Genomic DNA, 12,912 nt, shown 5'->3' with positions numbered 1-12,912 from the left:
AGAAGACTGAAAGTGACAATCTCCAATTGGCTAGTATCTTCAGCCTAATGCATTATGACTAGCATATTTTGGGATGGCTAACATGCAACACAACTTGAAGATACGAGCACTGAAAAACAACTCCACAATGGGTTATATGATGGCTAAGCCCAGATCACCCCATAGTGGAGACTCTTTGGCAGAAGGCTGAGACTGACAAGAATGACAAGGTTGTGAAGGACCTGATGGTGCTACTTTTCAAGACAGCCCTGCTATCTTCTGGTTTCTGCCTTGAGGGTTCCTAGATTCATACAATCTAAATTTACTGCATGATTAAGTTAGATCTTGGCATTGATGAGAATGAGGTGATGGCAGAAAAACCCAATACTGCCGTTCCTAATGAGATACTCCCCCTTGAAGGAGATGAAGATGGATCCTGAATGGAAGAGGTAGATTAGTCCTCTATACCAGACCTCATCCTCTGATTAGTTTCCTGTGTTTCCCAGAGTAACAGTAGAGGCCCTGTCTGGCCTGGCTCCACCTGCTAATGTCAAATGTTTTTTTCTTCTATTCTTCAGTGTATAAGGGCAGAGATTCAAGGTCTTTCTGTTCCCAAAAGGTCTACAGGAACTAGGGAGAAGATCCAGCCAGGAATACCCCCCCTAAAAGAACTTTCTAGCATGGAGATGAGGTGGGGGCTTCAGGAATTATGTACAACCCTCCCTCACTTAAATACAATTCACTTGATGTCATGGTCCTTTTCAAGATCAAAAGATAAACAACAACAACAACAACCAAGAAAAGGAAAAGTCTTAGATATAACACATATAGAGCCTGAAACTATGTGTGTACCATCTAAAGAAGATCAGGAGTGAGCCTCGGGTCTGATATACACTAGACCCCAGAACCCGGCTGTGGAGAGGACTTAGTCTGTGTACTGAACAAGGAGCGAAAACAGTGGCTACATGGCTCTGCCCTGAGAAGAGGTACAGATTTATTCCATAAACACTCATAAGAAGCTCAAACCAAGGGTGAGCTTGCAGTTGTCACTCTGAACCTTCAGAGCCTGCTCTGCAATAGTATGTGGCAGTCTATTAGAGCTCCAATCAGGAAAAAGTCTGCATTGTGTTACCTAGACCCACACTAGGGTCAGGAGCTTGCAAAGATCAGACCAGGAGGGCAACGATCAGATTTTGCCCTAGATCAGAACTCTTAGGGTGGGCTAAAAGTTTACAGATCCATGGCTTAAGTCAACCCTAAGACCACTGAAGAATACAGCCTTCAATACTCATAGAAATCAACAGTAGCACACCTAGAGAATATAAATTAGGACTAAACAAGACCCCAACATAACCTCTAAAAGACAATAGAGCCTATCCCTAACAAAAGTACTCAATTCAGGAAGCAAGGCTAGAAGAATCAGTCAACAACAATAACAAAAAAGACACCCACAATAAAAAGCTATTTTAGAGCCACTAATTCCTAAGACATAATCCATAAGAACAGAAAAATCTCACAACATTTACAAGCTAAGCCTCAGAGAAAAACACAGAGTGGCCACAAGGTCAACTAGAATTTCTGGAAGAAATGAAGCAAGAGTTAAAAATCACTTAATGAATGAAATGAGATATCTTGAGAAAAAAAAAAACAGAAAAAAGAAATGAGAAAGCTAAAGGAAAGATCAGGATGGAAAATTAACAGCTTAATACAGGAGGATGAGAATGTATACAAGTCAATTAGCTTATTATTATTGACAAGTAACATATTCACTAAAAACTAAAATGGACCAAACATAAGTTAATTACTTCATAAGTCAACAAGAAATACTGAAACGAAGTCAGGAATGAAAGAATTGAAGAAAATATAAGGTACTTCATATCAAAGACAATTAACCTCTCTAGAAAAGAGGGCAAGGAAGAAAATAATCCAGAAATCACTGGGTTTCCTGAAAGCTATGAACCACACACAAACCCCCAAAAAAGAGCCTCAATATTATATCTCAAGAAATCATGAAAGAAAATTGTCTAGACCTATTAGAACCATACAGAAAAGTGAAAATAAAAACAACACACCAGTCACCTTCTTAAAGAAACCTCAAAAGGTTTCTCCTTCCAGGAACCTCCCAGGAGCATCACAGTCAAAATCCAAAATTTCAAGGTCAAAGAAAAAAATACAGCTAGCATCCAGAAATAGGGAATCCAAACACACAGGAGCCATAGTTAGGTTCACCTAAGATTTGGCTGCTAGGACCATAAAGAAAAGGAGAGCTTAGAAAATTTTTCCAAAAGGGTGAATGGTATGACATAACCAAGAATAGCTTAGCCAGTAAAACAGTAAAGGAAAGGGAAAAAAGTAAAGCAGAGCACTTTCAAAAGCTCCTGATGAAAAAACAACAGCTGAATAGTAAATATGAAATGTAAACACAGGAATCAAGAGATATTTAATAAAACACAAGGGCTGGAAGTAGTTTTGTTATGTTTTGGTGGTCTTAAAACAAGAAAAGGAGAGGAAAATATGCTAGGAAAGAAACGGTGGTGAAATTTAATATGTCACAAATACTAAGTGAGCAAGTAGAAGACTATACAAATAGGTAGGGAGGGGGTGGAAGGAGTAGGCATTTAGTTGAATCATCCTTTCATCTGAACCAATCAAAGGAGGGTGGAACACAGATATACACAGAGCTTGGTGTAGAAATAAATTCAACTCAACAGAGGAACAGGGGGACACCCATTTCTTAGGTGTAAATAGCATATTAACAAAACAGGACATTTATTAGGGCATAAAAACCTCACAGGAAATGCCAAAAAGCAGAAAAACAAAACAATCCTTTACTAAATAGAATATTTTTTTTAAATTACATTCAGGAAAAGACCACAGAAGAAAGGATTAAAAACTAATTGGAGAATTTTTTTAAAAAACAAACAATTCTAAAGAATTGGTAGGTTTAAGAACAAATCAAAGAAAAAAATAGTTTCATAAAAGAAAACTACAACAATGTAAGAGCATATTATAATTTGTAAGAAGCTGCCAAAGCAATCCTTGCAGTAAAAATTTACATCCCTTAACATATTCAGGAATAAAGAGAGAGAAAGAACAGATCAATGAACTGGGTAGGAATGCAACTAAAAAAACCTAGAAAACCAATGAATTTTAAACTCTAAACATTAAAATAGAACTTCTAAAGGTCAAAACTGATTAATAAAACAGAAATTTTTAAAATATTGAACTAATAAAATTTTAAACTTTTTTATGAAAACAGATAAAACAATGGCTAACTGGATTTAGAAAAAGCAAACCAAATTATCAATGTTAAAAATGAAAAATTAAAATCTACAACAAAGAAAGGAATTTATTAGACAGTATTTTGTCCAATTAGTAAAACTGCCAAATGAAATGGATGATTATTTACAAATATAAAAAAAATGCATTTATTAACAGAATAAAATTAGGGATTTAAATAATACAATCTCAACAAAAAAGTTTAATCTATAAATGAAATCACCCCCCCAAAATGAATGTATTTACAAATTCTATCAAATATTAAAAGAACAAAAAAAATTAAAAGAACAATTAATTACAGTATTTCATAGATGTTTACAACAGAGAGGATTCTATAAAACTCCTTATGTGACATAAAGAGTTTTAAAACAATACCAAGGAGAGACAAAATGGAGAAAGAAAAATACAAACCAACAACCCTATGAATAAAAATGCAAAAAATAAAATATTAATAAAGAAGCTAAAACAACATGTTAAATATACTATCAGCAGGTTAGATTTAAATGAGAAATGCAGGGCTGGTTTAATATTTTGGGGGAAAAATCAATATAATAGAATATATTAATAACAAGAATGACAAAAACCATATGATTATATCAATAGACATACAAAAGGCTTTTGACAAAATACAACACCTATTTCTGAAGGAATAATAAAAACACTAGGAATCATAGGAATAAATAGACTTTGGTTCAGCATGGTAAGTATTATCTATAAAAACCCAGAATTACCATCATATGTATTGTAGATACCCTAGAGGACTTTCCAATAGGATCATTTTCATTACATTCTTATAAATATAATTTGCTCAACTATTTCCCAGTTGATGAGTAGTCCTTTGGTTTCTAGTTCTTTGACACATTACATCAGAGAGATTGTACCAGTAAAGAAACAATATGTTCAATCCAGAGCATAAAGTCACACCAAGAACAAATATAAAGAGAGATGCAAAAAGACAGTCACCTGAAGGAGGAAGCAGCTCTAAAACAAATAACCTGTTGGTCCAGAAAAGAATGCCAGTTATGGACTCAAAAGAAAGAATTTCCAGTAACCAGCATTAAGAGTTTACCCCTTAGGCTGTACATGTTCTCTGCACATGTGCCTCATTACCATCCTACTTTTAGATAACCTACTCTTCCCTTGGACTCTGTATATACTTATGGGAAAATATGCCCCCGGCTTTTTTGGGGGGAGGAAGTTTATGGGTGGGAATATTTTTGTGCCAACCATTCTTACTATATCACGTTAGTAAATATGCTCTCTAAAGTTAATGAAGTCTGGCTAATAATCAATGGGTGAGCATACAGAATGAAGGCTCATGAATGGCAGTACTGGAAATCCACAACATTCTCAATTACCCCTACGACTCTGAGGGAAGAAGTAGTCAACCAGCTCCGGAGATTCAACTTGCTAGCGCTAATGGGGGTTGGGGAAGTAGCCCCAGAGGGATGCTACATTTGACACCATGTGTGAGACTGTTCATCGCTGAGTGGAGGAAGACCCTCCACTTCCCAGAGGAGGTGAGAGAATTGGCTAGAGGCAAGTGCAGTATGAGACTGAAGGTTCACAGTCAGATGATCACTACTCCTCTTCCCTCCAATGGGTGTAGATTAGGCAGCAAAGGAGTGCAGCAGGAGATGAAAGTCAAACCTGCACAGCAGGAGAAAGAAGTTCCATTCCCCACCAACTTTCCTCTTCCGGTTTATTTAAGGAAAAGGAGTAGCAAGAGATGGAAGGCCTAAGGTCAAAGGGAAGGTTGCTGCTTTTTGAGCCAGAGGTTCTCCATATCTTGGTTAGGAACTGGACAGGCAGTAGAAGACAAAAGTTGTCTTGTGCTAGTATAGATGGAAATTGTTGCTTCTGGACAGATGGAAGATGTCCAGCCCAGCCCCTTGCCACCTTCCTCAGGGTACAAACTACACCCAGCAGGAGGTGCAAGGTGTAAGGCTATCAGAAGAAAGTTTGGCTCCTTTTCTCTTTGGCGCCTAATAAGTGTATAATTCCTTATTTCATGTCAAGTTCTACTATACCAACTCAAGATTGGGGGTGGGGGGAGACAAGTTAGCGATTTAATGTAATATAAACAACAAAAAGGACTGATAAGTCATGATGAGTGAGTCTTCCCACAATAGGAATCTTCCTGGAACTCAGTTTGTCCTCCTAATTTCAGACTATATTGACACCATCAGTAGCACAGAAATTAGTAACTAAAATTACTCTGAAGCATGACTTTGTATTTCAAACTTTGAATAATCATGAAAAATATTCTTCATACTTTTTGCTTTTCAGTTTCTAACTATATTTTATATGAAAAAATGTAAAAAGGTCTACAGGTGAATTTGATGAAAAATATATTAAAAATCATGTTTCTGAAGGAAAGAATGAGAAAGAAAATGGATTGTAATATATACATAAGTTTCATATCTTTACATCATGAAAATTTTCTTCAAGAAAAGAATTGAGAGTGGTGGGCATAGTAAGCACCAAATAACATCACATAAAGTGAAACTGATTACATGATAACAGACAGGAAAACACTCATAATTTATATGGAAGAAATGGAAGAAAGATTTTGATTTCATTAGTAGAAGAAATTCCTGTTCAGGAAACTGCTCCTATCAACACAGGTCAGTACCAACTCAACAACTTACAGTCTTAAGAACTTCCTGGAGCTCTGAGAGACAGGTGACATGCCTAGGTCTCAGAGGTAGGACTTGAATCCAACTCTTCTTGAATTTATGGCAGGCTAACCTCTAGACAATGCTATTTCTCAATGTGGAAAACATTGCTCATAGGATAAAATATAAACTCCTCTGTTTAGTTTGTTGTTAAACCCCTTCACAATCTAGCCCCAGCCTAACTTTCCAGCCTCATTGTATGACACCTCCTCTCCTGAATTCTGTCATCCAGCCAAACTTCTCCATTGCCTATCTCCATGGCTTCACACTGGGTGTCCCATGGGCTCCTTATGTCCATCCCAGAGTTCCCGCTCTTCCTTTAAGACACAGCTCAATTACTATCTTCTGCATGAAGCCTTTCCTAAACCTCTCAATTACTATTACCTTATACCTCCCAAACTAGATTAAATTTAATTGCTTCCTGAATATTTGTATTTCTCGACATTATATTTATTATTTAATAGGAAGCCATAGGTATTGATTTAGTAGGATAGTCATATGGTCAGATTTATGCTTAAAGAAGTTTCTTTGGCAATTCTACTGAGGAGATTTGAGGTAGACCAATCAGGAAGAGGTTGCAATAATCTATACAAGTGATTAAGGCCTGAACTAAGCTCTAAGGTGTTACCTACAGAGTGAAAGGGTTGTATGTAAGAGATGTTGTGCAGGAAGAAACATCAAGTTTTGGAAACTCTTTATATAGAGTTGAGAAAGAGGGAGGAGTTAAGGATAATGTCAAAGTAATGAACCTGTAAGACTGGAAGAAAGGTGGAATTTTAGGCAGAAATAGGAAAGTGTGGAAGACAAATAAATTTGAGGTGAAAGAAAATGAGCTGTTTTGGACATACTGAGTTTGAGAGGTCTCCAGGAAATCCTATCTTTCAGGTTTTCTCATACCTTACTCCTCCCCCCACCCCACACACACACTTCACTATGTAATCTGTAATCCAATGACACTAGCCTCCTTACTGTTCCTTACATATTGAGAAAAGCAAACAATGATTTTGTATTTTATATTTTATTTCACTCTATAATTGATTTTTTTTCCTGTAACTGCCTAAGTCAAAGTTCTTTGTCTCTGAACTTAATTCAGAAATTTAGCTACCTTGGAATGAGTTAAGTTTAGAAATCCAGTTCTCCTGCTAATCACTGTTCTATTACTGCCTCAAGAAAATCCACTAGGGAGTCTAATCTAGTATCTTCACACCACTGAGCTATCCTTCAAAGATGTCAGGTTTGCTATTCAGAAAAGTCTGGTCCACTATCTCTAGCCTTGCAGGTGGACTCAACAAACTTTTCTTAGTCACAAGAGGGAAGGAGGGGGCTGCTGCTAGCCTCTCATTCCAAACTGTCTTCACTCCCATGATGCTGCCAACACCCGTAAGCAGTTATAATATTTCCTCACCTACCCTGTTCTGTTCTTTGCTCTATGTTTATAAAAAGGAGCTGCGTCTTGGTTTAAGGGTCTTTTGGTTAACTGAAGCTGCCATTAGACCCACTCTATTAGCAGATTTGCACCTTGTTAATAAACTGTTATCTTGCTTACAGAATACTTGCCTCACTCAACTTTTACTCAATTCTGTGACATGATACTCCCATCTTCTGACTCCACATTTTCTCTAGCTGTCTCCTATGCCCTGACCTTTTTCCCCTTTCATCTCTACCTCCTGACTTCCCTGGATTCCTTCAATTATCAGGTAAAATCCCACCTTCTACAAGAAGACTTTCCCAGTTCTACCTAATCTTAGGGTCTTCCTTCTGAGATCATCTCTAATTTATCATATATACATGTATATGGGTATACATATATATTTATATACACATATGAGAGTGTGTGCATACATATATATATGCTTATAAATGTATATATGTGCTTTTCTAGGAGTTTAGCTGAGACATGGAGAAGAGATGTAGGAGAAATATAGGATGAGAGTTTGATGGAATGGTAGCTACTTGGGCATATACAATAACCTACCATACACAGTAGATTCTCGATAAATGTATCAGTGAATGAAGCATCTATTCTTTATTATTACTATGTATAAAACACTGTATTAAGCACTAGGAATACAAACAGAAAAGTAAACTAGCCCCAGCTTTCAAAGAGTAGGCATTCTAATGGGAGACATGACACATAAAGAAAGCTTCAGGGGAAAATTCAATGGAAAGATACTTAGGGGCAATGGAAAAGCAGATGGTAATATATCTTCTTTAAAATAAAATTATATAAGTTTGTGAGGCTGAACTATTTGACAGAGTCAAGGACTTTGTTGACAAGAATTTTTCTTTTCTGAGTCTTAAATGGATGTGACTGTAGCACCTGCAGTAGCAGTTACATTTCCAGAGGGGCTGCCTCCGAAGATGATGGCTCCAGATGCTGACTATATTAACTGACTGATATGCCTAGATCAAAACCCAGATGAAACATAATTCATTTGTGCTTAAAAAGTGCCAATAGTAGTTTGACTCTTAAGAAAAATAGTCCCCCCAAGAGGATGCCTATCAATTGGAGAATGGCCAAACAAACTGTGGTACATGAATTTAAAGGAATACTAAATGATGAGGGGAACAGTTTCTGAGAAAACTGGGAAGAGTTATATGAAATGATACAAAGGGAAGTGAGTAGAACTAGGAAAATAATTTATATATTAACTATAACTTTGTAAAAATGAACAACTTTGAAACACTTAAGAACTCTTGCTGAAGAATGCTAGCCATTCCCTAACAGAGAAGTGATGCATTAAATATACAGACTGAGAAACACATTTCTGAATACAGCCAATGTAGGTGTTTATTTTGCTTGATGATGCATATTTGCTACTTTTTTTTCTCTCTTTTTTTTTCAGAAGGGAGGAGGTGGGAGAGAGAAGAAACTAAATACTTGTTAACTGAAAAAAGATACAATAACAAGAAAAATAAATTTTAAAATTGAAAACCCCCCCAGAAAAAATAATAGCACATGACAAGATGTTTATAGGTGTCTTTGTGAAGCTTAAATGTAATGGTAGTATTAAAATCATGTTCCAAATGTGCTAAAAAACAAAAACACACAAAAATATAAAAAGGTATAAATAAGACTTTTCAATGTGGAACCCTACCCCCTTACCATACAATTTCCTATTTTTTAAAGTTATCACCACATGGTTTCTTAAAGTCCTCCTCTTTTCATTCAGAAGAGAAAAACCTGGTCTCTTTGGTCCTGCTGCCACCCACACTGGGCTCTGCTCTCCTCTGCCCCCAGCTGCGGTACACAATAGACCTCATCCAGCAACCATCCAGGCTGTCCTGAGCTGGATCCCTGCTTCCCTCTGCTATTTTGTGGTTTATGCAGTTCTAGAATTTGTTCAGAGCCATTTTTTATAGGTTTTTGGAGGGACCTGGCTGGGAGCTTACGCAAGTCCCTGCTTTCCAGCTGCCATCTTGGCTCCCCCCCCCCCCCAGAGCACAAAGTACATTCAGGAATTCCTTATAACCTCATTAAAATGTCCAAAATGATTTTTGATAAACATATTATAAATCATCTACTTAGGCTAATAAAAGTAACAACAAAATAGGATCAGATGAATCAAGTGAAAGTACATGAAGGGCACTAAGTTAATTTTGAGAATGTGAAAAATTATAGTTTACAGCAAAGGTGTCAAACACACAGCCTGACCAGTAAAACTCCAAAGTACATCTCAAACTAGATTAAAATGAAATTGGTAAATACTTAACAAAACAAGTAAGAATACAACAGAACCAGATGTTAATATGTAGTTTTCTAAGTCAATATGCAACCCACAGGGCACCTTATGTACAGCTTAATGGCTTTATTTCTATATAATACCACAAGTTTACAGTGACATCTTCCTAATGTTCTCATTTCTCAGTTGAGAAAGTTAAAGTAAAGATCATTTATCCAAATTCATAAATCAGGATGTGACAAATTTAAGAATAGCCTCTGACTTAACTGTAAGGTTCAATCTCCATATGTAGACCATTTGAAAAAATTACAGATGAACATTAACATATATGTTGATCCATTACATAAACCATTTATTTAATTTAATTACTATTATAGAAGAAGAAAAGCAACATGGTACAGTGAATAAGAGGTCTGCCTTGGCATCATGTCTCTGACAAAAGTCCTGGGCTGGGCCCTTGTAAGGCAGATAACGCTAGCACACAGGAGGACTGCTAGCATATGTTCACTCTTGATCTGGTCAGACAGGAAAGACGGCTTCAAATGGGGTTAATAATCTTAGTTTATTTTAGTCTAGTCTTCTCACAAGGTTGCTGATAATGGGAGCACAACTCCTACAGCATTCTCTAATCATCCTTCTCACAGGGGCCCATGAGAAGGGGGTGCAACTACCCCTACATCTCAATGAGGTCAATCGAGACAGGCGTAGCTTGTACCTAAGTCTCCTCAAGCCTCAATGGGGGCTGGCTGAGACAAACAGATTTCCCCCAAGCCTTGATGGCGGCCAGTCAAGGCACACACAGCATTCCAGCTTGCACATTCAACCCTAAGGATTCCTCATTCACTAACCAGTGCCCACCTGCTTTATAGGGCAACAGACAAAGAAGGCATCTTGCCTGCAAGATTACATTACCTCATCCCTGTACTTCACTGCACAGCTGCAGTGGATGTTTGCAATTTAAGCACAAATGTTTATATTACTTATCATTATATAATGCTGCACAAGCATGGTGAACACGTTTTGAACCATAATCACGAGAACTCATAACTAATACCTGGGACCAAGACAATGTTATGACTATGGATTCTGAGAAACTGAACTCTAAGAAATAATAACAAAAATCTACTTTAGACACACTAAAACCCACCTTACTTACAGCCCTCTTCTCTTCTTCCTCTATACTATTTCACTTGGTGATCTTATCAACTCCCATGGATTCAATTATTATCTCTATGCTGACAATTCTCAATTCTATTTCTCCAGCCCTAACCTCTCTCCTAACCTCCATTCTCACAACTCCAACTGCCTACTGGAAATCTCAAACTGGATATCCTGTAGACACCTTAAACAACAACTGAACTCATGATCTTTTCCCCAAAACCCTCCCTTCCTCTTAACATCCTTATTACTAACAAAGCTACCACCATCCCCCAGTCACCCAGGCCTTCCACAACTGAGATGTCCTCCACAAGTCCCCACTCTCCCTCACCCCCATATCCAAACTATAATCAAGTCCTATCAATTTTACCTTAACAACATCTCTCCCAAATAACCCCTTCTCTTCTCAGACACTACCACTATCCTGGTGCAGCCCCTCATCATCTCAAGCCTAGTCAATTGCACAATAACATTCTGGATGATCTCCCTGCTTCAAGTCTCTCCCTACTCCAATCTATTCTTCATTTAGCTACCAAAATGATCTTCCTTAAAGCACCATATCACCCCCCTACTCAGTAAACTCCACTGGCTCCCTATTACCTCCAGGATTGAATATAAAATCCTCTGTTTCTCTTTTAAAGTCCTTCATAACTTGGCCCCTCCCTATCTTTCCGGTTGTCTTACTACTTGCTCCCCCTTTTCCCTATATAGTTTTCAGTCTGGTGGCATTGGCTTCCTACCATTCCTTACACAATACATCTCCCAACTCTAGGACTTTTCACTGGCTATCTCCCGTGCCTGGAATGACCTCCCTCCTCATCTCTCCTTCCTGGTTTCCCTAGCTTCCTTTAACACTCAGCTAAACTCCCACCTTCTGCCAGAAGCTCTTCTCAATTCCCATTAATTCTGGTGCCTTCCCTCTGTTGATTATCTCTAGTATATCTTGTATATATGTCTTGTATGTACATAGTGGTTTGCATGTTATCTACCAAATTAGTATATAAGCTCCTTGAGCAGGGACTGTCTTTGCCTTTCTTTGTAATCCCCAAAGTTTAGTGTGAGGCCTGGTACATAGTGGCCACTTAATAAATGCTTGCTTGTTGGTGGTGACACGTAAGTTCTGTGACTACAGACAAGTTACTTAACATCTCAGTGCTCATGGCAATTCTCTAAGACTACCTAAGTTACAAATGAGTTAACTGATCTGTATCAATGGAAGGAGCCTCTATATTGTGAATTCCCTTCACAGATGAAATCACAAGTTTGTTATCATCATCACCACCACCACTCTCTTGGAAAATAGTAGCTAAACTACTGTGTAGTCCTAAGCACTTAAAGGTTAAGATGGAATTATTTTAGATCAAAGCGTAACAATTCAATCATGATTCTTGGGTTTCCTGATATTTATGATAATTTTATTTTTCTTGTTCTTTCCAGAAATGTGAAGTCTTTAGCATCATAGGCAATGCCACCCAGGTGCCTTAGATGGCTGCCTCTATGGGGCTTTGAGGTTTAGACATTACAGTTTTATGAGAAACAAATTGGATCTGCCAATAGTACCCCTGAGAAAGAGAATGATAGAGAAAATAGCCCCTGTTTGGGTAAAGAAGAGGAGTAGGCTAGCCAGATTAAAACTTAACAATACCATCTGGCTCATAGCTATGTAGAATTGTGATCAGGCAATTCACTTTAGTTTGGCAATCATTTCTGTAAGATACCAAAATGCAAATAGTAGAAGAAAATAACAATATAGGTTTGATTTTTGTTACTGTTTTTAAAAAGGTGTTTAATAAATATTTGACAAGTATTCATACAGCTTCCACTTGGAAGAGCTCCAGCCACAGAGAACTAACTCTGGTAAGCACCTCCACCTGGATGTCTCAGAGACATCTCAAAATGAGCATATCCACTGAAATAGAACTCATTATCTTTTTTCCCAAACCCACACCTTTCTTCCCACTTTCCCTATTCCTATCAAGATTAACATCTTTTAAGTTACCCAGTTTCACAACTTGGGAGTCATCCTTAACTTTTATTCCCTTTCTCCTTTACCTTTTTCTTTCTTCTTTCCTCAGCTATTTGCAAAGCCTCATCAGACAGCCATTTTGCTTTCTTGCTCTTCTTTTTCTTTGGAA

General features: G+C 37.5%; 1 protein-coding gene across 1 annotated transcript in view; it reads right to left on the bottom strand.

Moving 5' to 3' along the window:
* The window catches only part of DTD1 (D-aminoacyl-tRNA deacylase 1), a 202,705-nt gene that overhangs the window by 117,008 nt on the left and 72,785 nt on the right, over positions 1 to 12,912 (bottom strand). The window lies entirely within an intron of this gene.

This window comes from Trichosurus vulpecula, chromosome 3 (genome assembly GCF_011100635.1).
Source record: "Trichosurus vulpecula isolate mTriVul1 chromosome 3, mTriVul1.pri, whole genome shotgun sequence".
Lineage (NCBI taxonomy): Eukaryota > Metazoa > Chordata > Mammalia > Diprotodontia > Phalangeridae > Trichosurus > Trichosurus vulpecula.
Note: the sequence above shows the minus strand (reverse complement) of the source record. Positions and strands in the feature narration are given on the sequence as shown.